Source organism: Pelodiscus sinensis, chromosome 26 (assembly GCF_049634645.1).
Source record: "Pelodiscus sinensis isolate JC-2024 chromosome 26, ASM4963464v1, whole genome shotgun sequence".
Lineage (NCBI taxonomy): Eukaryota > Metazoa > Chordata > Testudines > Trionychidae > Pelodiscus > Pelodiscus sinensis.
This window is the reverse complement of record NC_134736.1, coordinates 9,701,832-9,726,872: the sequence shown is the minus strand read 5'-3', so window position 1 is coordinate 9,726,872 and position 25,041 is coordinate 9,701,832. Positions and strand designations below refer to the sequence as shown.

General features: G+C 45.7%; 1 protein-coding gene and 1 long non-coding RNA gene across 9 annotated transcripts in view; one reads left to right on the top strand and one right to left on the bottom strand.

Annotated features, from left to right (window-relative positions):
• KIRREL3 (kirre like nephrin family adhesion molecule 3) overlaps positions 1-25,041 on the top strand; it is a 779,733-nt gene that overhangs the window by 88,560 nt on the left and 666,132 nt on the right. The gene's annotated exons all lie outside the window — the stretch shown is intronic.
• On the bottom strand, positions 6,455-24,233 carry LOC112545551 (uncharacterized). Of its 4 annotated transcripts, none has more exons than XR_012897740.1 (3): positions 24,102-24,233; positions 22,555-22,631; positions 6,455-6,591 (listed from the first exon to the last, which is right to left on the bottom strand). It is a non-coding gene; the product is annotated as an uncharacterized LOC112545551 (long non-coding RNA). The 4 variants fall into 4 exon arrangements; XR_012897738.1 differs by having other exon boundaries at positions 24,060-24,194; XR_003089057.2 differs by lacking the exon at positions 24,102-24,233 and adding an exon at positions 23,853-23,967.

Below are 25,041 nucleotides of genomic sequence, written 5' to 3'. Positions count from 1 at the left end.
GTGCAGCGTCATGCAGGAAGTCGAAGAATAGGGATTAGAATCCAAGCTTCCTGTCTCGTAGTCCCAAGCGCTAATCAGAAGACACATAGTGGATGGATCACAGCTTGATTTCTTGCATACAGCCTTTGCAGTTAGTCCACATTTGATTCTCGGAACCACAAGATGTCCACTCAAGATCTTCTCATCTGAAGAAGTGGATTTTACCCAGGAAAGCTCATGGTACTATATATCTATATCTATATCTATATCTAGTCTCTAAGGTGACACAGGATTACTCTTTTTTAAAGTTACAGACTAACATGGCTACCCCTCTGAGACTTTTATTCAAGATGAAGCCTTTCCAATTATATTATTATTTATAATTCATGTAATTTTACTGTTAATGATAGGAGTAAACCCAAGGAAGTTGGCATTTTAGGGCATAAGTCTGCAAATCATCGTGGTGAATAAGTCCCTAATTATTTTTTGCAGCCCAAGGGCAAAATGATTCCAGCAGGCGCGTGTGCATGGCTCCCATAGAAGCTAATCATGCATGCATTCAGGAGGAGAATGCTGGCCACATGGAAGCTGTAAGTTTAAGCAGAGCTTATTCTGAGCGGCTCTTTAGAACAGCAAGAGTCCAGAGACACAACAATAATGGAGTTTTATTAAGAAATTAAATTCAGCTACAGAACTCCAAGATCCCCAGAATGTCACGTGACAGTACCTTGAACCAATGGAAGTATCACGTGCTCAGAATGCTGACTCATAGGTGGAACGGTGCCTGTAAGCAAGCTAGATGCTTTGCAACTGTGGAAGAAGCGATTTGCCCTTTTGTCGTAGTTGCACCCTACCAACCGTCCCCAAAATGCATGTGTCAGTGGCCACTTTCCTTACGTTCCACAGGGTTAGTGTGTGGAGGTGTTCTGAAGAGGCCCAGGTTGACTTTGGGTAGGAAGCTAGCAAGTACAGAGAGGCAAGTACAGAGAAATAGCACTTCTCTGTGATGTAGCAGCGACAGACAGATGGATAATAGCCAAGAATTCTGTCAGATAGAAGCTACTGTGAATAATTCCCTGCCTTCTCCTTGGGGGAATAGACTTCTCCTGGGGAGAGTCTAGCACCACGTCGTTACATAATTTTCTTGGGTAGTTAGAAGGTTTCCATTATTGTAATGTCTGATCACCTCACAATCTTTAATGTCTTTATCTTCTCAACACTGAGGGTAGTGCTGCTATACCTGTTACATAGATGGGGAAAGAGGCATTGCGAGACTAAGCATGTGTCTTCTTCCTAGTGAAAAAGGGGTGTCCTTGTCTCATGCTAACTAACTTCTGGTAAAATCCTACTGAAGATAAGGCAGTTTGTAGTTTTTACTCATGAAAGTAAGTTGAGGAAAGGACTATGCAAGAGCTTCAGATTCACTTTGTTCTGCTAACTCTTGTGAGAACTACAGTAATTGAGATGTAGCCGTGTTAGTCTGGTGTAGCTGAAACAAAAGACAGGACTATGTAGCACTTTAAAGACTAACAAGATGGTTTATTAGGTGATGAGCTTTCGTGGGCCAGACCCACTTCCTCAGATCAAATTGTGGAAGAAAATTGGCATGACCATATATACCAAAGGGATACAATCAAAAAAAGGTGAACACACATAAAATTGACAAATCAGATTTTAGAAGAGACGGGGGTGGGGGGTGGGTGAGGGGGAGAGGTTAGTGTCTATGAGATAATGATATTAGGGTTGATAATTGGGGAAGCTGTCTTTGTAATGGGTAAGATAATTAGCATCTCTGTTAAGGCCCATTCGTAAAGTGTCAAATTTAAGCATGAATGACAGTTCTGAGGCTTCCCTTTGTAGTCTGGTGTTAAAGTCTCTTTGAAGCAGGATGCATGTAGTGAGGTCATTGAGACAATGCCCAGCCTGGTTGAAATGGCAAGAAACTGTTTTTTCTTTATGAAACTGTCTGATGTCTGTTTTGTGTGCATTGATTCTTTGGCGAGGTGTCTGAGAAGTGTGTCCAATATACATAGCAGACGGACACTGTTGGCATATGATGGCATAAATTATATTTCTGGATGAACAGGAATGTGTGTTCTTGATCTTGTAACTGACACGGTTAGGTCCAATGACGGTGTCAGCAGAGTAAATATGTGGACAAAGCTGGCAACGGGGTTTGTTGTAAGGGAAAGTTGCAGGGTTGGCATTAGTGTGGTTTCTTATGAGAACTACCACTGTCATGTTTTCATAAGGGTTTTTGCCTCGTTAACTAAGCTGGGGTAAGAACATACTAGGTAAGAACATACTACGTTTCCTAATGATGACTAGGCCTAACTGACTCATGAAAGGTTACACAGAGAGTTTGTGGCAGAGCAGCAAATTGAACCTTGGGTCCAAGGTTGGCACCCAAATCACTGGACCCATCTTCCTTCATAAAAGCCACACACACAACCTTTGCTGCGGATCCTGAGGCTTGGGCTTTGACTCCCAGCTGGAAGAACGGACAGTCTGAGGTGTGAAGAACCATGGGGGGTGTGAAAGTTGAACAGACTTGTTAGAACCTTGAAAGCTGGTAGAGTTCAGGGGGTGGTGGGGTGTCACAACACCCAGGGTTTTTTGCTTATCACTGTGGATAAGTGATATTCATGAGCTGGATTTACATTGCTGAAGCAAGCACGGGGCTTGCTGGTGGTTTGCCCAACCATGAGTCTCCCTCTGTATAACTTCAAAAGACTCTGCACCCTGTAAATCCCATTGGCAAGGCGTCTTCAGATGCAGGAGGACTAGTCTGTTAAAGCTTTCTGTTTTCTCTTAGACCGCTGGGGGGTAAGAAATGGCTGGTGCTGTTTTAGCTCCAGCCAGTCAACAAGTTCCTGAGCAAAGAGATGGGATGCAGCAATGGAGAGGTGGGAAGACTAGAGCCAAGCAAAGCTGAGAAATCTTCAGCTCTCTTGGCTGTGCTGAGCTTCCTAATTCATTAGCAGCCCTGGTTATTCAATACCTCGGCTTTAATCTCTAATTAAACACAGCCACAGACACTGTATCTGTGCAGAGATGAATGTAAGTGGCCTCTTCTTAATAAATGTGTAACTATGATCCCCGCATTGTTAACGGAAAAATGTGGAGCCTAAAGTTCTTAGGGAATGGTAATTGCAAAAGCGACTTTGTTTTCCCTTTAAATGCACAGTAGATGACTGTAAGGCTTCCAGATTTCATAATTCCTTAAATCAAAAGCATATTTATAGAAGGGGAATGGGGGCCTCTATGGGACACTTTAGTCTGCTTGGGGATAATTACTCTGGCTAGAGAATAGAGCGCTGTGGAACTTTCATTGCTAAACATGAAACCAGATGCCAGACTTTCATTCCCAATTCACAGCACAGCTTGGTCTCCTCCACAGGGTTTGCTACTATGTGTGGAAGTTTTTTGAGCAAGGCGAGTACTGGTTTGGAATCAAACTGAAGCCATTTGTGGTGTTCCCTGGGACACCAGGTGATGCACTACAGTTTTGATGGAATTTGTTTCAATTTTTGGTCTCATCCAAATCTAAGCAGACCTGGTCCTTTATCTTATTGTAACTAAAACAGTTTAAATACTCAAATGCATACCAATAAAACCAACATTTCTAATCAAGACGAGACTTTACAGCTTGACTGATAACTGTACAATGTCCCTGTGGGACTAGCGCTGGAGAAGGGTTAATTTTACTCATTATGCACTGAGAGCGTTTCACTAGGGCTGACCTGGAGTGAAGTTCCTGCTGTGACCTACGTCTCCACAAATTTCCTTCTGGTGACAAAGTTGCATTTTCAGACTGAAAAAAGTTTCACTGAAAATTTCCTGACCACTTTTGTTTGTATTTGGAGATTTGGTAGCAGCCTCCAGCTACCTGAAAGGGGTTTCCAAAGAGGATGGAGAGAGGCTGTGGTGACAAATGACAAAATGAGGAGCCATGGACTCAAGGGGCAGTGGGGGAGGTCTAGATTGGATATTAGGAATAACTATTTGCCTAGGAGGGTGATGACACACTAGAATGGGTTCCCTAGAGAGGTGGTGGAATCTCCATCCCTAGAGGTTTTAAGTCTTCGCTTGACAAAACCCTGGCTGGGTTGATTTAGTTGGGGTTGGTCCTACTTTGGGCAGGGGGTTGGACTTGATGACCTTCTGAGGTCTCTTCCAACCCTAGGATTCTATGCCTAATACAGTAGACTTCCGATAATTTGGAACCTTTGGGACCTAGGCGGTGCCGGATTATCAGATATGCCAGACTATCAGGAGGTACTATAAACAGTGTATATATATATATACACTGTATACAGTATAACTGTATATAAAGTGTTTTTAACCCTTTTTATTGTACATACTGTATACAGTATACTGTAACGTTTTAGTTTTTTAACCCTTTTTTACCCTTTTCGCTCGGTTCAGTTGATGCCGCTGCTGTTTTGTGACTCGTTTTTTTCCGACGCTCGCTCACTAGGTTCTTGCCATTTTGATGCTGGACTATTGGGAGTGCCTTATGATTGGATGCTGGACTATTGGAGTTTTACTATATATATAGGGAGAAATAAGTGATCCATGCACGTGCATGATTTGCCCAAGTTAAAGTTGCAAACATACAGAGTAATGTTTGGAAACACTCCCAAGTGTGTACACTAATGTTGCACACCCTCGTAACTCACGTTCTCATGGAAGTGTTCATGTCCTTTTGCACATTTGTACCCTGGTTCGATACAGATGACCTAGAAAGGGAAGTCCTGGGTCCGAATGCCACTCCCAGAATCTGGTTGTCAAACTAAATCAGAATGTCTAAGTTAAGAAGTTCCGTGTCTATATGAGGTTCATCTGAAATGCCAAATCCCAGCCCCTGTGAAATTTAAGTCCAGAGGTTTGAAAGCCAGACTTGATACCTGGATTAAAAGCCCCATCCCAGGCTTGCACCTAAGTTGCTGTAAAGATGGGAACACTTTTTTTAAAAAAGTGGCCCAACTCCATCACTGCAAGTCCCAAATTTTGCTCTACAGCTCTGCCTTTGAATAGAAATAATTACCCCTCCCCTCCACTAATTCGCACTGGCATTCTTCAGCCGGGAGCAGAAGCAGTGGTGCCAGATTCCCCCGGAGCCTTGTTCTGTTCTCCTCTCTTCTCTCTCCCTCAGCTTGTGGTGTTAGTGGGTGGACTTTTAAGAGACCCAGTGCAGACTCTGAGGCAGGAGTCTCATGCTGGAAAATGGAGGGGATCTTCCTTCCCTCCCCATTCCCTAAGCACTCTGATTCGACTGCTAATCGATGGTCTGTGCCAATAGCTAGGGCCTTTTCTGTGAATTTCTCATGCTCTTAGATGCTAACGGGATGCACAGCCCTGCTCAGAAGGGTCACTGAGTTCTGTGCATGGGTGGCATTTAGATCCTCAGCCGGGCTCATGCAGACTGCATCTGGCACTGCTCCCGCTAGCATCCCCAGGACAAATTGTGCATGTCCTGCATTGACAGAGGGACTGTCCCTGGACTGATTTGACAACTCAAGGCTCCAGCTACCTTGGATTTAGTTCATGCTTTGGAAAGAGCTGGATAAGCTAACAGAGCACGTATCCTGTGGGAGGTGAATGCTCAGGTACAGATCGTTCATGGGAAGGGAAGGAGACACATATCCCATAGCAGGGGAGATGTATGCAGCTTGGCCCAGCCAGTGATATGTTTACCTAACTCTATACAGTGGTATCAAAGCTCTTCATAAATCAGGAGCAGAAAGGAAGCTACACTCTTGTCTGTCTGCAGACAAGCCCTCTTCTGACCGTTACCTCCACTTCTGGGCATATTTTGCACAGGCATGGCTTCACCACTGAGAGGCAGATGCCTCTGGAGTGGAGCACATCACTTCCTGTTGTAATCCTTCAGGGTGACAGGTGCTGTATATGGAGCAAGAGCCAGGTGCTTCCTGCTGTAACACACCTTGGGCCACCTGGGCATTCCCTTTTGTCACGGTGCTGCCCACCACAGTTGCTTGGAACTTCACCGTGACAGCCCAGCAGCCAGTGCAAAAAGCGGTCATCAGCGCTACCCCGTGGGATTCCATTGGTGGCACTGACGAAACCGGCATGCAAATGGAGTGGCAGCCTTTTCTGGATAGACCGGATATCTCGGGCGCTTGCTTGACTTCTGCCGGCTAAAAGGAAGGAGGGTCAAGTGGTTAGGGCGCTAACCCAGTTCAACTGCCTGCGCCATTCGAGACATCCTGTATGCCCTTGGGATGGACACTGAGTTGCTTCGTGCCTCAGTTTCCCACCCAGACAATAGGAATAACAGCATACTTCACAGGGGTAGTTGCTAGAGGGACCTAGAGTAGCTCTTCCCACCTGCTGGCTGTGCTTAAGCCCTGCTGACAGTGCCTGAGCGTTCCCCTCTCCCCACCTGTGGCATGGAGCATCTCGCAGATAAGCCGTTCCTCTTGTCGACAAGTGAACGGAAAAAAGGTTTTTATGAAGCAGACAAATGAGCAGCAGCGGCTGCTTTCAAAGGCAGCCTCCCTTCACCATCAGTGCAGGAAAGAAGTCCCCCCTCCCCTTTTTTCTTAACCAAACGCATGTGAAGATTGTTCCTTTGTCCGCTTCCCTCTGCAATGCAAGGAAATAAGGGAAATTGAAAAGAATATTAAATTGGATTTGGGAAGCATATGCAGGAATGAGTGAGGGTAAAACTCTCTCCCATCACACCCGGGTGCCACGTCCCGTATTCTGCGCCTTGCAGCACATCCTTTGTGTTGTTTTCTTCCCTTGTCTGCCTTGCTCCCATGACTCTCCCAGAATAATTAGTTATTTGGGGGCTGGGATTTTGCTCCCCCGTCCCCAACCAAAGTATCTTTAAATAAGCGTCACATGTTCTGTCTGCCAGTGTGCTCTGCAGTGGCTCCATGCCCCTGAAGAGACACAATTGATTCTCCGCCTGATCCCATTGATACACTAGCCCATCACTTAAATATCGTTCCAGGGAAGATTTTTAGCGAGATCAGGGCACATGATGCTTTAAAGTTTGGTTTTAAAAGACTGCCTGGGCTTTGCTGAAAGGCATTAGCAGTGGGATTCTCTGGCTTGGAGCTTAATTTATTCAGAAGAGAATTGGGCCATTATCTTAAATCTCCCGCCTCCCCCAGAAGGAGAAGGAAAAACAAAACATGCCTCAGAAGTCCAGCCTTTATAAAAAAAAAAATCATTTCATTACTTTTTTTAACCCTTTGGAGAAGGAAGGGGCAGCTTGGAGCTGAAAGCTGACTTTGTGTTCTTGTCCCCTGCTAGTATGTTGGCAATGTGGCTAGTATTGCTGATTCTTGCCATTCCTCTCTGCCCCTCCCATTCACCTCTACGCCTCGCGGTGACGAGGGTGGCAAAGGTGTGACAAATGGGTGGGCTGTTGCCTCTCGAACTCTCCCCTCCTCCCCCATGGCAGCGGTGACAGAGCTGGGGACCTGCTAACAAAGAGGCTTCAGACGCTGCTCTGTGTTAGGAGCCCATCTGAATGCAGCCCAGATTCAGGACCTGCCCTTGTGTGTCTCCTTCCAGCTCATTAGAATGGGAAATTATTAATTTCCTATAGGTCTGCTGTCACTAGTGCACTATTTGCACTAGGCATCTGTGCACTATTTGCACTATGCATCTGGCTACTTCTGCTAAATTCCTCACATGCACAAATTGGGTCAAATTACATGATCCCTTGTGGCCATAACTACAGCATAAGAACCAGTGCTACTCCCATCGAGTTGGAATCCCCTGCTTCCTGGAGAGGGTGCGTTAGCAGCAGCCATTCCCAATGCCCCCTAATCCAAATCCGCCATACACTGGGGTTATATTTTGTCCCGGCTGCCCACCAACTGGTGGTATTTGGTGTTGTGGGTTCACACAACATTGGGTTTCCTGGACAGGGAACATGGGAGTCTGGAATATATTTTCTAAAACTGCATGCCGATTGTACCTGCCAGCTGTGGTCTGGCTCATCCCTGCAGTCAGAATTACTATCTTGCTGCCCTTAGCAATGGGGAGCCTTTCTGGTGCGGTGCAGACTTTCTGGGCTGGCTGGATCTCTGAGGCTACGTCTACACTTCAGGCTTCTTGCACAAGAGCGCGTCCACACTGTAAAAGTGCATTGGAAAAGCGATGTGCTTTTTTTGCATAAGAATGCATCTAGACTGCATGGACGCTCTCTTGCAAGAAAGCTCTGATTGCCACTCACAGAATGGCCACCAAGGCACCTGTGCTTCTCTCGATAGGCTGTTTTTGCACAAAAAATCCCTGTTTCCCATCCACACACACCTTTTTGCACAAGAGCTCTTGCGCAAAAAGGAGTTGTTCCTTGTAAAAAGAGGAATACCTATACTGCAAAAACCCCGCTGTTCTGTCAGACTGCGTCTAGATTGGCATGATTTTCCGGAAATGCTTTTAACAGAAAAGTTTTCTGTTAAAACATTTTTGGAAAAGCTCGTCTAGATTGGCACGGATGCTTTTCCGCAAAAAAACCCTGATCGCCATTTTCGCGATAGGGGCTTTTTTGTGGAAAACAAATCTGAGCTGTCTACACTGGTCCTTTTGCGCAAAAGCTTTGGGACTTTTGCCTGAACGGGAGCAGAATAGTATTTCCGCAAGAAGCACTGATTTCTTACAGTAGGAAGTCAGTGCTTTTGCGGAAATTCAAGTGGCCGGTGTAGACAGCTGGCAAGTTTTTCCGGAAAAGCGGCTGATTTTCCGGGAAAAACTGGCCAGTCTAGACACAGCCTCAATATACTACAAGTTTTCTTGTGCAAAAATGTGCTTGAGGTGTGGACGCCCCACGATTTTTTGCATGAAATCGGCCATTTTTGCGCAAAAACTCTGCAGTGTAGACATCGCCTGAGTGTTGCAATATGGTGCGATTGTCAGAACAGTGCTGATTTTTCTTCCCACATCCAGCTGGGTTGACAGAAGCTCCTCTTTAAGGGACTCAGTCAAGGTTAGGCACTGTCACTGTGTCAGTAGCATTTCTGCAGCTAGAATCTGTTTTCCATGTATCTTTCCAGTCCTTTGAACCTGTGACTCCCCCTCACGCTGGCCAATGGCATTATAAGTTCAATGCATGACAGGGAGTCAATAATCAGCAAGAGCTTTGATGGTATCACTCTGTCTGCTTCTGCTAAATTCCTCACATGCACATAAAATGAGCTTTTTCTGTCTGGATACCCTGCTTTGCAGGGGGCACTGCAGGCTAAGATGTTTGATGGGGCATTGTCATCTTTCCTAGTTTTCCCATAGGCTCTGTAATGTGTCGATCAATTAGGGGTGATTCTATTCCATTGAATTCATCAATGTGTTTTGCAGAGCTCCCTTGTGGTATAAGCTTAAAATCAGGATGAAGGTCAGCCTTTCTTTTTCAGTCGGTTGATGCTTTACATGTGTACAGAAGCGACTCTTGCTACAGTGCTGAATGGCTGTATCAAATCTCAAGGTTCAAGTCCCTACCACCGGAGCCTCTGAGTTCTTCCCAAACATTAATGGGTTTAACAACAAATTGGTGGGAAACTGAGGCAAAGGGAGACTATGTGGCTTCCCCAAAGTAACACTTGGATACAATGGCACAATAACTGAGCCCAGCTCTCCTGTATTTTAGTCAAGGGTCCTCCCATTTGCCTTGGATTGAATTTTCCTGCATGGGTGGGGGCAATCTTCCCTGATCCCCTATAACCAGAGACGCCAAGGCCAGGGCTGGCATCTGAACAGAGGATCAGTGTTCAGCAGAGGTCCAATAAGTGTCTCTTGATGGGGATGAAATGGGTTTTTGCTGGCACACGTTGAGCTGCAGCTGGAACAACTCGTGGCTCCAAAGACCACTGAGAGCTGCACAAATTATCCACTTTCCGAAAAGAACAAGCATTGCAATTGTTGTGTGAATGTGGGACCGAGAAATGCAGGAGGATGGTGCAAGATACATAAGCCATTTTGGGACCCATTTCTACAGTTTATTAGTAGGAAGGTTCCACGAACCTCTTCCCCTCATCGTTCCTTACATTTCTCTAGCTGGGGAGTGCTGGATCCCCTCCCCTTCACTCCAAGCCCTGCCCCCTTCCGTCCTTTCCTTAAGCCTGGCCCCTGCTCCATCCCTGTCTGCCTCCATTCCATCCCTTCCCTCCAACCTCTTCCCCGTCTCCTCCCCCAAGTGTGCACCCTATCCCCACTCCTACCCCATTCTCCTGAAACCTCCCAGATGTCACAAATCAGCTGGTAGCTGTGCTCCAGCAGTGCTGAGAGGGCAGGGGCAGAGTTGGTCCATATGGCTGTTACGATTTCGGCGTCTACTAGACCACATGGCTGCTCACTGCCTCAGTTTCCTTCCCCTTCTGAAAAACGTAGTTAATGATATATACCAACCACATTGGCATTCTGAATGCTAATTATATTTCCAAAGCACTCTGCAATTATTAATTAAAGCAATTAGATAAATGCCCAATGCTGTTATCCACAAGACACGTCAATTTGGCAGATTCTGGTCATATTGCCTTGGTTTTTTTTCTCTCCAAACCTTTCAGTCCATTAAAAATTTTGCTGTTTATACCAATCCAAGTAATTGCATAAACAAAACAGAAGAACCCAGCTCAATATGAATAATCAATGCCAAGTCAAATGGGGCCAATGCATGCCAGCTGAGGGCTGCAGTTATGGCTCAAATGTGATCCACTAAAGATTCAGACTTGTTAAAAACAATGACAATGTTGAGTGTCAATGCAATGACTAATTGTAATGATTTTTGGCCTCACAAACACATAATAGCTTAGCAGACGCATGCCGCATGGGGAATTGAACTCAGAGTTCAGCTAATACACAAGAGCTTTGGCCTTTCCCTCTAGCTGCTTGGCTCCAAAGGAAGCTAATATACATCTGGGTAAATCAAATAGTCTGTTCCTTCCTTCCACCAAAGGGTAATATTGCACTTTGTAATATGAAGCATAATTTAATAGGTATATAGTGCCCCATAGAAATCAAATGTGGAAGCATAGGTGATTAAACCATTAGGAATTCGTGTTGTTTATCAGGACAGTTTTGCACAGCTCTTGGTAAAGTTGTACTTCTTCCTACTATGAAAAGCAATAGCGAGAAGGACTAGATAAATATTTTCTATTGATATTTTTGAGGCATCATTAGGTTTTTGATTAAATGGACATTTTAATAGTAATCAGCTGCTTGCCTTCAATTTTAAAATTTTAACTAGAGATGTGAAAACAAAAAATTACATTTTTTTCCTAAAATGTCTTGGATATTTGAGGAAAAGTCTTTTTTTTTTCCACTGAAAATTTCAAAGGAAATGAAATTATTTTCATTTGTCAAAATTGTCCAGAGGAAAAGCTAGTCATGATCACATGTTCACACAGCTACTTATCGCAACATCACCGCCACATTACAAACTACTGTTACGGTTGTGGTACCGGATGTGCTGCACCAAACTGTTTAGTCAGTACATTGGTAATTCAGTTAGGGAAAGCAACAGTGTTATCTATCATGATAAAATTTGGTTTGGACCCCACGAGAGCCAAGATCTTGATGACAGGAGAAGCCTCGGCCATCATGTGATTTTTCAGAATGCCCAGAGGAAATTCCTATTTCATTGGCTGCCTTCCCCACATCCAGAATAGTAATAGACATGTAGCAGTGTTAGTCTGGTCTAGAGCTGCTGCTGCAGGAGAGCTGCATTTTGTCCCCTCAGCCAGCTAGAGATGTTTTGGATAGGACAAAGGAAGGAGAGAGAAGCCAGTCCCATCTTTATAAGAAGGGTCAGGGAGAAGTAAGAACCCAGCAGATCTGATTGACCCTGTTCTTGTCTCTCTTCCCCCTCCCTCCCCCCCGCTCCCCTCCCTTTCCATGAAAACTGGCTCATCAGCAGAGTACGGAAAAGTTCTAGCAATGAGCAGGCTGCAGTTACCAAATCCTCCGAATTTCTGAAGCCCAGCTATGAATTCTGGGACATCCATGACATGCAGTGAGAAGCACTACTGCTGTTTAAGGACCCTTACTACGAAGAGTTTAGACAATGTACACTTCCTTCCTTTTCCGATATTTGCTCTTTCCTTCTATCCCCCAGCTAGCCAGTCCGTTTTCCTTCACTGTTGTGCGGGTTTATCTCCCCCAGATAATCCCCTCCCCCCAACTGCTGAAGTCCATTATTGCAAAATGATGCAAGGGCCACATATTTTGGTCACTGCCTATAAAATACCCTGAGTTGCAATATGGGTTCATGCTTTGTTTGCTCTCTAGCCCCTTCAAAGTCCCGCAAGGGGTTTTTTCCTCTGCGCCTATGAGCTGCTTCTCCAGAGACCTCACAGGCTTCGCAGATGGCAGATACCCACAGTACGACTGTCATCTGTCACACTGCTCCCTACCTCCTCAAGTCCACTTTGTTTTCTGTTTGTTTTACGTTTTCTGTGCGCGGCGGTGGGCTGGATGCAAGGTGCCAGCCTGAGAGCCCTGGACTGTGCCTGTCAGATGAAAACCATTCTCCAATTGGAACTTCTGACTCGAGCAGGGCAGTCATCCAGTCTCGCGTTAAATAAGGCGAGCATGGCTCATCCCGTCCCTTGGGCGGGTGTCGGACAGCCTCAGGTCTCTGCGGGGAACGTTTGACCTGTTATTCTGGTATGTGGGTACCAGTGTGAAGTCTGGGATGAACCGTTATTCTGGTGTGAGGATGGGTCCTTCCAGTTTCTCTTCATCCATGGAATCAACTCAGCAGAAGAAAGCCACCTCTTATACTGGAATGAGTGTGCCACACGGGGATCCTAGTGTAACACTGTTGGATGAAATTCACACCTTTGGTGGCACCAAAGAAAAATCCCACCCTTTTCTCAATCGGGATGTAAATTCCCAGTTATCCAGTTAAATGCTCTGTTTAACAGGTTAACCCTAGAGCACTCCACTGCCCGCGACGTGACATGATGATACGCCCCACCCTGAGCTACTCCATCCCTGGCCAAGTCTGTCGCACTTCTAGCAGAGGGCTGCTCCGGCCAGGCTGAGCCGCCACTTAACAGGCTAATGCTTACTGGGTAACCTGTTAACCCTTTACATCCCTATTTCCCAATGAGGTAAGGCTCAGAGATCTCTTGCTATTCAGCTGAAATCTCCCATTCTTGAATTCTGTCCCATTGACCATGGTACAGCTTGTGCTCTGAGGCCAGGTGTGGCTTCTTAAAGACATTTGCAAAGCACCCCCGGGTAACAGAGCCAGAGCCAGTTCCAGTGTCACTGCCATTCCTAGCTCTGCAGCGGTGTGTTCACATGGTAGTACTTGCCACCCCTCCTGCATGGTAGGTAGGAGTGTGGTGTAGTGGTTAGAGTAGGAGTTCCTAGATTCCACTCCCAGTTCTTCCCTTTGTCATCAGCTTTCAGTGTTCAGCTTAGAACATGGCCCTTGACCGTCTCTGTTGGTAGCACTCTTATGTTGTGTGTTTAATCAAAGTTCATCGGAGTCTGTTGTGCGTCATTTCCCTTTGTGTGAATGGGGAAGCTGTTTCTTTCCAGGCATTGTGAATCTGGATGGAACTGATGTTTGTGAAGTGCTTAAGTTCTCAACAGACAGGTGCTATAGAAATGCAAATATCGCAATCAGCCGATGAGTAAAGGTGAATGCTTGTAGGTTTGCCATTGCTCACCCCCCCCCCCCACACACACCCCGAAATTTATTTTTTATTCAGCTGTGATTTGAACACTGACCTGTTCAAGGTCTCTGATCTTCAGAAGTCTGCGCCGCCTCTGAGTCAGACTAGATTATAGCCTTGAGTGTGTCCTGGCGAATGGAATCTCTCTCTGGGAGTACAGGCTTTCATTGTCCTGGGCACATTTCGGTATGTGCCATAAGCCACGCGCTCTTATGAAAAACCATTTGCAAGATAAGTAAAGGGAAATGTAATCCCTGAGTGGCATGAAGGGTGCTTTGAAATGGATGGGGGATAATCCTTTTGTTGTCGGTTACAAATGCACTTTATTTCTGCATTATCTGAGCATGAGAATGCACTGTTCGCTCAGCCAACAAATCCAGCGCAGTAGCCTTTCTTCAAAGCATTTCTCCTGAGTGGTGGGTGGTGCTACCACCTCTGACCTCCCCATTGGTTGGCGGCTCCCAAAGGGCGCACTTTGACTAGTGAAATCTCACTGGCATTTATTCTAGTGCCGGCAGTGCACTGTGTGGTATGAGACCTGCTGGAAAGGCACAGGTGGTGGTAGTTGAAAGCAGTCAAGGAAATATAGACACCAACCTTCTCTTGACTGTTGTGGAAAGATATGTGGTAAGATCACAGAATCCTAGGGTTGGAAGAGACCTCAGGAGTCATCGAGTCCAACCCCCTGCCCAAAGCAGGACCAATCCCAACTAAATCATCCCAGCCAGGGCTTTGTCAAGTCAAGACTTAAAAACCTCTAGGGGTGGAGATTTACCACCCTCCTAGGGAAATAGTTTTTCCTAATATTTAACCTAGACCTCCCCCACTGCAACTTGAGACCATTGCTCCTTGTTCTGTCATCTGTCACCACTGTGAACAGCCTCTCTCCATCCTCTTTGGAACACTCCTTCAGGTTGCTGAAGGCTGCTATCAAATCCCCCCTCACTCTTCTCTTTTGTAGACTAAGGGTATGTCTAGACTGCGGGGGTTTTCCAGGGTACCGGAAGTATCTCAGAAAAACTCTGCAGTGTTAAGGGAATGCGTTTGTTCTTCCGCTTTTTTTTTTTTGCAGACATGCAAATGCGCTCTTTCGGAAGCCTTGTCTTCCTCATTTCATTTCATGAGGAAGAGGGGATCTTCTGAAAGAAGGGGATTTTCCGAAATTTGTCCCAACGTAGACAGGCCAAATTTTGGAAAAGCCTCTTCCAGAAAAAAAATCGGAAAAAGCTGTAGTGTACACCTAGCCTAAGAGATGCCCTAGGCTGCTTTGAAAATCACCTGGTCTCTTGGAGCTTATAGTCAAACTAGTTGGTAGTGGACCATTTTGTTCTTCACGTTCAGCGGTTTTGAGTTTCTTTTGTTGGTGAACTGAATATAGACAGATCTCTGCAAGGAAACCGTGTTAGAGCTCCAAATACACATGTTCAACTTTAGCAGTTCATGGACCTCTCCTTGGGGCACATGGGCAGCAGCCACCTGTGGTCCACAAAGCCTTTGACCTGCTGTTTTTGTTGTGTAACCCACCATAGACACACAGAGCTCAAAGCCAACGTGTTCAGCACCAAAAGCATCAGCCTCTACCACTTGAACTATGTAAATGGCAGGCTGTTATGGTTGGTAGAGCCAGAAATGATCATATGCACTAAGCCAATGTTTGGGAAAATAAGTCATTCTGTGCACCATTTAGGAGTTGGAGGTTAAGCATTGCCCAGTATGAGACGGGAAATAACGGTTACTGCCAATGGATGCAGAGCTCCCTCCTCATTGCAGATACTGATATATAGGACTTGTAGGGTGGATTCTTGTTGCTTTTGTGCAACAAACCTGATTTCAGCAGATGTACTGTGGGATGCTGTCGGTGAAACATAAATCTGACTAGCGGCTGCTCATGCCTTCAGCCAGCCCTTCCAGATGTAATTCATCTACTTCCACTCCTCTCGCCACGTAATGCCAATGTAAGGATACCGATCTCGTGTTCCCAGAGACATAAAACGAGGAAATTTACAACATCTCCCTGCTCCCATGTAGAAACGTGCACAACTGCTGCCTCGTTGGGTAGTAGAGGGGGATGCTGGGCTTGGTTCACCAGAGTCCTGAGGCCATATGGCAAATCCTCTGTCGTGCCATCTCCTCACAGATTGAGTTTTCCTGGATACTTTATCAAGGAGGACTAGAGTTCCAGGGACAAGTTGTAAATGTTTATTCTCATAGGGCACGTCTACACTGTAGGGTTATTTCAAAATAGCTGATGTTATTTTGAAATAACAAAGTGCACATCTACACAGCAAGTCGTTATTTCGAAATAATCTCAAGATGGCAGACTTCTTACTCCGACTTCTGTAACCCTCATTTCACAATGGCTGTGTCTACACTGGCCACTTATTCCGGAAAAGCAGCCGCTTTTCCGGAATAACTTGCCAGCTGTCTACACTGGCTGCTTGCTTTTCTGGAAAAGCAATGACGATCTAATGTAAAATCGTCATTGTTTTTCCGGAAAAACTATGCTGCTCCCATTCGGGCAAAAGTCCTTTTCTGGAAAAACTGTTCCGGAAAAGGGCCAGTGTAGACAGCACAGTAGTCTTTTCCGCAAAAAAGCCCTGATCGCGAAAATGGCGATCAGGGCTTTTTTGCGGAAAAGCGCGTCTACATTGGCCACGGACACTTTTCCAGAAAAAGTGCTTTTCCGGAAAAGCATCCTGCCAATGTAGACGTGCTTTTTCCGGAAATACTTATAACGGAAAACTGTTCCGTTTTAAGCATTTCCGGAAAAGGGTGCCAGTGTAGACGTAGCCAAGGAGTATGGGAAGTCGAAGGAAGAGTGTTCGCTCTTCCTTTGACTTCCTGCTGTGTAGACAGCGCCAAAAGCTGAATTGAGCTATTTCGACTTCAGCTACACAATTAACATAGTTGCGTATCTTAATTCAACTTTTGCCCTGCTGTGTAGAGGTGCCCATAGGTCCAGGGCTGCCAGCACTCCCCATGTTTGGTAATAACAGTAGCTAGCAGACTATGCAGCGCCCCAGAAGCAGCCAGCAGCAGGTCCCCAGCCAGTGGAAGTGCAGAGCTAGTACTCGGGGCAGGGACAGTGCATGGAGTGCTGCGGCCACTTCCGGGGCACAGCGAAGTCTGCAGTGACAGGACAGGCAGGGAGCTGCCTTGGCACCCTCATTGGTCACCTGATCCCCCTGCAGCAACGAGACCCACTGTAGGGTCACAACCTATAATTTGAAAACCACTGAACTCAGCTATGATGCCCTAGGCTATGATGCCTGCTAAAAAACCCAAGCATTAACACACGAGTGATAGCTTCCTCTGTAGGCCGCGTCAATGGGGCTGCTTTTGGATTTGAATGTAAACAATGCCGGCAGAATCAGAGTCCCTAGTAGTTAATATGGATGAATATGAAAAAAAACATAACACGAGAATTCCTTGTATATTGGTTTGACTTTTAAAATCGAAATTCCAAACATCCCCATTTATCCAGCTCTTCATTCATAGGCAGGGAAACTGGAGGGAAATGGAATGTCCGTTTCAGACTTCGAGTAGAAAGCTCCGTGTCTAGAAAGATGCTGCACTGTCTTGGGAAGAGCTTGTCACATGCAGTGTATAGATACAGGCGCTGCACTAAGCTGATCATAAGTCAGTTGTCTTCCCACTTCCCCCTTCTGGGCTACAAAGGAAATTCAAGTTTGCAGCCTGCGGTAGGCTCATGGTGTTCTAATCTAAAGCCAGTTCTTTTAAACAAGCACACAGTCCACCCACGGCATACCAGCAAGAGCTGAGTGGAGACTGTGCCTTGCTGCAATTAATCGGGTTGTTCAGGTGGCTTCTCTTAGGCCATGCTGGATTCAGAAGCAATCGAAGCAAAGTGTCCACCAATAAGAGCTAATAGCCACAAAGGGAAAACATGTGACGTTCCCATGCATATCAAGTATAATCATTAGCATCAAGGCTATTATGCAGAATACCGAACTGACCTTGCAGTCATTAGAAGCTTGAAATGTTATGACTTAAGTTGAAAGGGACTCACATTGCAATGTAAAACCTAATTGGAGTTACCTTTACTAATTGCTACATATTGCTGAGGTGTATAAAATAAATGCATGCTTGACTCCAGGAACCAGCAAGACTAACCCTTGCTTCCATTTTTGCAAGGAAGTGAAATGAACTAAGATCATAGGTGATAGTAACTTACTTACCTCAGTGGGATTTTTTTAAATGTACCTGTTTGTGTGCACCTGACAGTTAAGGATATTTTCTGATTCTGTAATATTCCCCAGCATCTTTCATGAATATTAGGCAATGAACAGAAATTAGCAGCATATTAAAATCCTTTGACTGACTAAAACCAGCTGGGATAGACTGGAGCAAAATACCAAAACAGTGGCCATTAACAGAAATACCTCTGAGCTAATTCACACACAAGTATAGCTTGGAAGGAAGCTCCGGTTACTGATTTGGCATAAAATTATCCACTTGCTGTGATCACCAGTGGCCATTTGTCTCTCTCAAATCTAAATGTGAGCAAAATTTCAAGATCAGGGAACATTTGGGCCAAGTCCAGGAATCCAGGAAGACACCCAGTATTCCGTGTCTGATGCCAAACGGGTCAAGGATCCAGTATGAATCAGCTGAGAACAAATTGAATGGGGCCCCGGGAATTTGTTTTGCTGGCAGTGGCGGTGACAGGAGGTAACAGAGCTGCTCTTTTATGTGTGTGGATAATTGATAACAGGTTTTACATACAGAACAATTTTGTCTTCCTCTCGCCTAGTAAGTGAACAATGTTCTAAATATAACACCACGCAAGGCCTGAGATGGAGAAAAAGAAAGAAGAGGCATGATGGGAAGGAAGATAGATGCATGACAGGGATACTACAAAGGTTAATGTAACAGGGAGGCATGGTGCACCTGGGTGTATTGCATGTTCAAGGCAAGGTAATTACAAACAAGCACAAAGCAAAGCAAGAATTAATACAATCCAAGGCAATAGCTCCCTGTTACAAGTAACAAGCGCTCAGGCTAGAGGGATGCAGGGGAGCAAGTAGAAATAATGTCTTGCTGCACTCATGGGAGGGACACAAAGGGAGCGAACGTGACCTCACTATTTTACTCCCTCCACCCCCATCCCAGGGTTCCTGCATACTCCCTATTCCCTCCCCATGTTCCACATCCATCCCACATTATCTTGGGGGCAGTTCTGTTCTCCTCCCGCTTCACTGGAGACTTCTGCTGTACAGACCCCAGGCAGGAGAACTCAGGCAGCTGCATCTGGAAGGGCTGGGTGCTAGGACGTCTGCTCCTTTCATCACTGCGGTTCCTGGGAGAGTCTGAACATGGGGCCTCGGGGAAGCCCCACTCTGGTAGCTCCTCCAGCGTGGCAGCTGCACAGACTCCAGGCAAGAAGACTCAGCAGAGGCAGGGCTGGCAGTGGACTCCTCCTGTGTCGTTCCAGGTGGCTGTACCAACTATAAATCCCATACTGGTATGGTGTTCTGGACCAGACCACTCTGTTTGCATCACTGTAAATATGGCCAGTACTGATTTATAAATGCGTTGTTTCTTCTTCTTCCAACTTTCCCTTCCCAACTGTTTTGTCTTTTACAATAACCATGGATGGGGAAAATTGAACTGCTAATAATTAAAATTAAAGCTTTGTTCTATGCTGTCTCAGGCAGTGGAAAGTCATTATCAGAGCTGGCTGGTGATATTTTGATATTCCAGATTACTTTTTTTGATATCTGGAGAGACATTAACAAAGCAGGGAAGGGCGGCAAACCCAGTGATTTTTGTAATGGTTCTTTCTAATATGCAGTGTCTTGGGAATTGTCTTAGATGTTTCCACAGTGGCTTCTGTGCGCCTCAAACACGTGCACTGTTAAATACAGAAACTAGATGCTGAATTAATGAAGGTAGCTTCAAAGGACCCTCCTCCCTTCCTTAAGCCGGAGATCTGACGGCAATCTCCAAGTGGGTGACATGCTTTTGAAAATTATGCAGAGCAAACAATAAACTTCATTAAATAAAGTCAGCGAAAGCAGCTTGAAACTCCAGGAAGGAGGAGCTAGAGGCAGGAGATGATAAAGGCAGAAATGGACATACAGGCTCGCTAGCTGTGGGATTTTTAGCAGTTTCCCAAGGAGGCAGGATGAAGAAGTAGGTGGACCACGTGAAGTGCTGGGAGTAGAAACCAGTTTTTGTGACTTCTAATTACAAGGCAACGAGCGCACTTCCTCTCCCTGAGGGTTTTGTCTGAGCACCTGAGTCCTGCATGGATGTCCACAACGATCTTCCCCACCCACGCAATGAAGTTATAACAAGGCTAGAAGAGGACACTCGATCGCTTAGCTGATTTCTCTCTTCTCCCTGCACTGAGTCCCAAAATTGGCATGAGACTGAAGTATATGCTTCTGGGCGATTCTGTGTTGCTGCGCATGTGCAGAATTCATGCCCCCCTCAGACTGCTTTGCTTCCCGCAGAAGAATGACTTCTGATGGGGAAACCAAGGGAAACCACACGAGTTCTGAGGAGTCCCTCCTCAGCGGTGCAGGCAGGTCAGGAAGGGCCCCCAGAGCAGCCAGGATAGGGGGTCTGGGCAGTTGTGTGTGAAAATGAAAGGGGCACAAGTGGCATGGAGGGGCAGGGCTTTGGGGTGTTTCTGAGGAGGAAGGTGTGGGGCAGCTCTGTCCCTCAGAGCAGAATGTAACAGCCTGCCCACTTAGTGAATTGTTCCCATTGTTCTTAGTGAATTCCCCATGGAGGATAAAACAGGAGTTGTAAGAACTTTAAGACTCCTTCACGTTGCCTGAGTGGCATGGAAAAGTCTTACTGTAAAGGACAAATATGGCCTTATAAATGCTTATAGTACTTTCGTGGTTAGAACTGCTCTACATTTTTGGACTGAAAACATTTCCTATCAGAAATGTGGTCCAAGAACTGTTTGCTGCTGACTTCGGTGGAGATGCTCAGAAGTCTATATAAATTGTGAGTTTGCGTCGCCAGACCTCACGAAAGGTGAGTCAACACAGCAGGCCTTAACTCGAAATAAGCTACGCAAACTGAGTTAGGTCGATTGTGTAACTTTGGGTATGTCTACACTGCCACCCTAGTTCGAACTAGGGTGGCTAATGTAGGTATTCGAAGTTGTAAATGAAGCCCGGGATTTAAATATCCCGGGCTTCATTTGCATCTTGCCGGGTGCCGCCATTTTTAAATCCCCCTTAGTGCGGACTCCGTGCCCGCGGCTCCACGCGGCACGGAGTAGGTAGTTTGAATTAGGATCTCTAATTCGAACTACCGTTACTCCTCATGGATATTTAAATCCCGGGGTTCATTTGCAACTTCGAATGCCTACATTAGCCACCCTAGCTCGAACTAGGGTGGCAGTGTAGACATACCCTTACTTCAAAATAGCTTCTTTTGAAATTGGGAGCGTTTACACAGCACTTATTTCAAAATAGAGCACTCTTCCTCTGATTACCTTTACTGTACACAATGAGGGTTAGAGGAATCAGAATAAGAAGTCCTTCAGTTTGAAAGTTTTTCAACATTATTCTGAAATAACTGCCTGCTGTGTAGACATGGAGCAAGTTATTTCGAATTAACACTAGTGTAGACGTACCTTTCCTCATCATTGCCTGTGAGGTAACACTGAGCATATGGCCGCATAGATTTGTTAACTAATATCTAGAAGAAAAGGGTCAATACTAGCTAAAATAATGTTAGGGGGAGGTTGGGGATTTCCTCCAGTGTCCCCCAATTCTGTTCTCCACCCACCATACTGGAGCTTAAATCAGTTACCAAAATAATTGAAACCGGTGTGTAATTTTAAGAAATAAAATATGCAGATTTTTTTTAAATTTTTGGTGCAGAATTCCCCTAGGAGTACTCTTTGGAATGCATCAATGTCTTCACCCAAAAACTGTCCTTGTTTATCGTGGGATGCTACCCTCTCACCCCTCCTCCCTTCCAGCTAACCAGCACAAACCGTTGAGAGCTACTCATGCCCTGGACTTGTCAGGCTGCCTTGTGTGTTGACTGCTGTGCCTTGGTTTTGAAGATTTAGTTAGCAATGATAACTGCAGCTCAGAGCAACCCTGGACCGCTTCATCCTCCCAAATGAACCCCCACCCCGCTTTGCAATTGCTCCTCCTTTTTTTAGCACTGTCATTTTAAATGCCCAACTGGCTTATCCCTGCTGCTGGCCTATTCTCAAACGAGGACAAATTGGTTCCTCCATCTGATATTTGCTTGAGATTGCCATTTGGGTTCATTTTAAACTAATTTTATTCCTCACGTCACCGCAATTTATGCAGCAAATGCAATTATTGGAGATGAACGCCTGCCACAGCTGAAGGCTAAAAGTGCCACTTCCTTGGATGCACAGGGAACAGAGAGTAGGGGAATAGAGAGGGGGGAGATGGAGGGAAAAAAGAATTATTTGAAAAATAATCTGTCACTACAATACTTCTCTGAGCTGATGCACACACCTTCATAAGAAAGTAATTTAATTTCCCAGTGCAGTGCAAAAGGGAGATCTAATTACCCACTTTTAAATTGCTTTCTTAATTTCTCAAAAAGTGCCTTTATGTTTATGCCTTTTGCTGAGCCCTGCTTGTGGGCTGCAATAGAAACCACCTCCAGATGCAGGTCAGCAACAGCAATAAAGCCACTTAGGAACATGCTCCCTTTTGATACCAGGTGTGTCAGCCCCTAATTTGCTGTGTGGTTCTTTTGTCTATTCTAATGGCACTCCCTAGCTGAACCCGGCTGTGAGCGTAACCGTGGGCTGAGTCCGCTCTCCACTTGATCTCAGGGAAGGCAGAGAAGTATTGATACATACAGAAGCAACCCTGAACTTGAATCAAACCCACCCGGAATGTGGGGTGAGGTTTGGAAGAGTTTGTCCTACCTCCCCGCTTTATTTTTCATCCTTTGCTGCATTTTCAGACTCCATTCAGGACTCATTGGCTCTTTTCTAGACAGACCCTGAAACGGACAAAACTCCATAAGCCTCTATAATGGAATCCGTGTTGGGGCTATCTAGACCACATTTGGGAGATGTGATTGCAGAATAGGTAGACAGACCGGATCTAGCTAGATCACTAAAAATAGCAATGAAGCTGGGGCCGTACTGACTAGCCCTCCCAAACACTAGCCCAGTTGTGGCTTTGCTACTACTTTTAGCAAACTAAGTAGATTAAAGTCAACATATACTGCGATCACACCTTCTAAGTGCTGTGTAGACAGACCCGTAGACTCTCAACGAAAGAGCCAATGGCATAACAAGGGCCCACAGGACTATAGTGCAAAAAATTAGGTTGGGGCCCTCTTCACCATTCCAAAATGTAAAATTTAGCTTAATCCCAATTCCTCGCCTACCCTGCCATATCCCATTCCCTTCATGGTACCTACAGCTCACCCCACCCCCCCAACATTTCCAACTAACCCCAACCCCTCACCCCACTGAGATCCCACCCTCCGCACTCAGGCAGAGCTCCATTCCTGGCCAAAATTAGGGCATCCCCATGCAATCCTGGCTGCCCAGTGACTTCAGCTGATCCTGTCACTCGCCCTGGACTCACATGGCATAGGCCGAGTCTGAGTGATGAGGGGTGCTGTGAATCCATGTATCAAGTTCAAGTGCTACTTGCTCAAGTTTGGCCTGACCATACCCCCTCTTCCGCCATCAGGACAGAAGTGTAGCGAGGCCAAACCTGAGTGGCAAAGCAACCCGCACATACCCGGTCACAGCGCCACTCATCATTCAAATTTGGTCCATGCTTCTGCTGGAGGGGCCAAATGGGAAAGAGTGGTGTTGCAAGCCGGGCATGGTACCCTCTGATTGGGCCCTTGAACTGCAGGAGTCCTGGCACGATGGCCTTTAGATGCCTGGAATCACAAAAGGAATTTGTCTTTGAGCAGAATTTCTGGGGTAGTCGCATTACCTTCAAACTTGTTCTCTCCCCTCTGATGGTATAACCCGCTAGACCTGTATAAGAGTTTGGGGTGAGCTAGCAGTCAAAGCTGCAGCAAGGAAGCATGGTTGAGCAGACCTTTTTTGAGCATATTCCATTGAGCCTCCTTCCGCCACTTCATATATTCTTAAACATGCTTCCCCCAAATTCAGCTAACAAGGCAGGCTTGTCTTCTGGACTTCAAATGATGTATGCACGCACCCTCTCTAATATTTATAGAATAAATGCTAACCTGCTCTTTAGCAATTATCAGGAGTTTCTGAAAATCAGATTTAAAACGTTGGCGTTGACATGACACCCTCAATTATTTAGTGGTAACTGCTTTCGAGCTGCCGGGCGCAATTTGTCAGCATGAGACATTCCAAGGAACCCGAACTAGCTCCCTATTGTCATCTGAACTTTTGTTTTTCCCCGGTGTGTCCTCTTCTGTATTTAATACCTTCTGTCTTAGCTCCGACGGCATCCCCACCCTTTGTTGTACCTGTGAGTCTGATTACAAATGGGTTTTGTGCAGACAGCAGCGAGGACTCTTGTTGTTGGTCGTCTTCTCTTTCCTGGTGGTGTTTAGTATGATTTGTGTCCCCAGAGTGCCTAGCAACCAAATAAAGCCCGTGTCCCTGCTTACGATGTATCTAGGCGAAAGGCCATGCTGTTGTACAGGCCTAATTCGTAAAACGTGAAAAGCCAAACAAATGACTGAGAGTTTAAAACCGGGAAGATAACAGATGGCCAGTCCCAGTGATAACTGAACCTGGTAACAGTCTGAACAAATAGTTCTCTCCCGTGCTTCTAGCTCTTTTTGTTACGTCGCACTGGCTCACCAAGTTTCCAAATGATGCACGGAGTAAAACTTCTGCAAGATTTGTGGTGGTTTTCCCATGTTTGAGGGGCTGTATATAGGTGTGATGATTGTGCATGCTGGTTGTGTTGATTTGTGCAAGTGGAAGTCTCCCTATCAACAATGAAATTGGTGTATGCAAATTAGCTCTAGAGTAAGGATGGTGATTAGCTCAGTGATCTGTGATGTCACAATGTTGTAGGACTCTTGGAATGGCATAAATATAGCCATAGGCTACGTCTACACTGGCATGATTTTCCGAAAATGCTTTTAACGGAAAACTTGTCCGTTAAAAGCATTTTCGGAAAAGCGCGTCTAGATTGGCAGGATGCTTTTCCGCAAAAGCACTTTTTGCAGAAAAGCATCTGTGGCTAATCTAGACGCGCTTTTCCGCAAAAAAGCCCCGATCACCATTTTCGCGATTGGAGCTTTTTTGCGGAAAACAGTACTGTGCTGTGTACACTGGCCCTTCTGCACAAAAGTCTTTCGGAAAAAGACTTTTGCCCGAACAGGAGCAGCATAGTATTTCCGGAAAAGCACTGACGATCTTACATGAGATTGTCAGTGCTTTTCCGGAAATTTA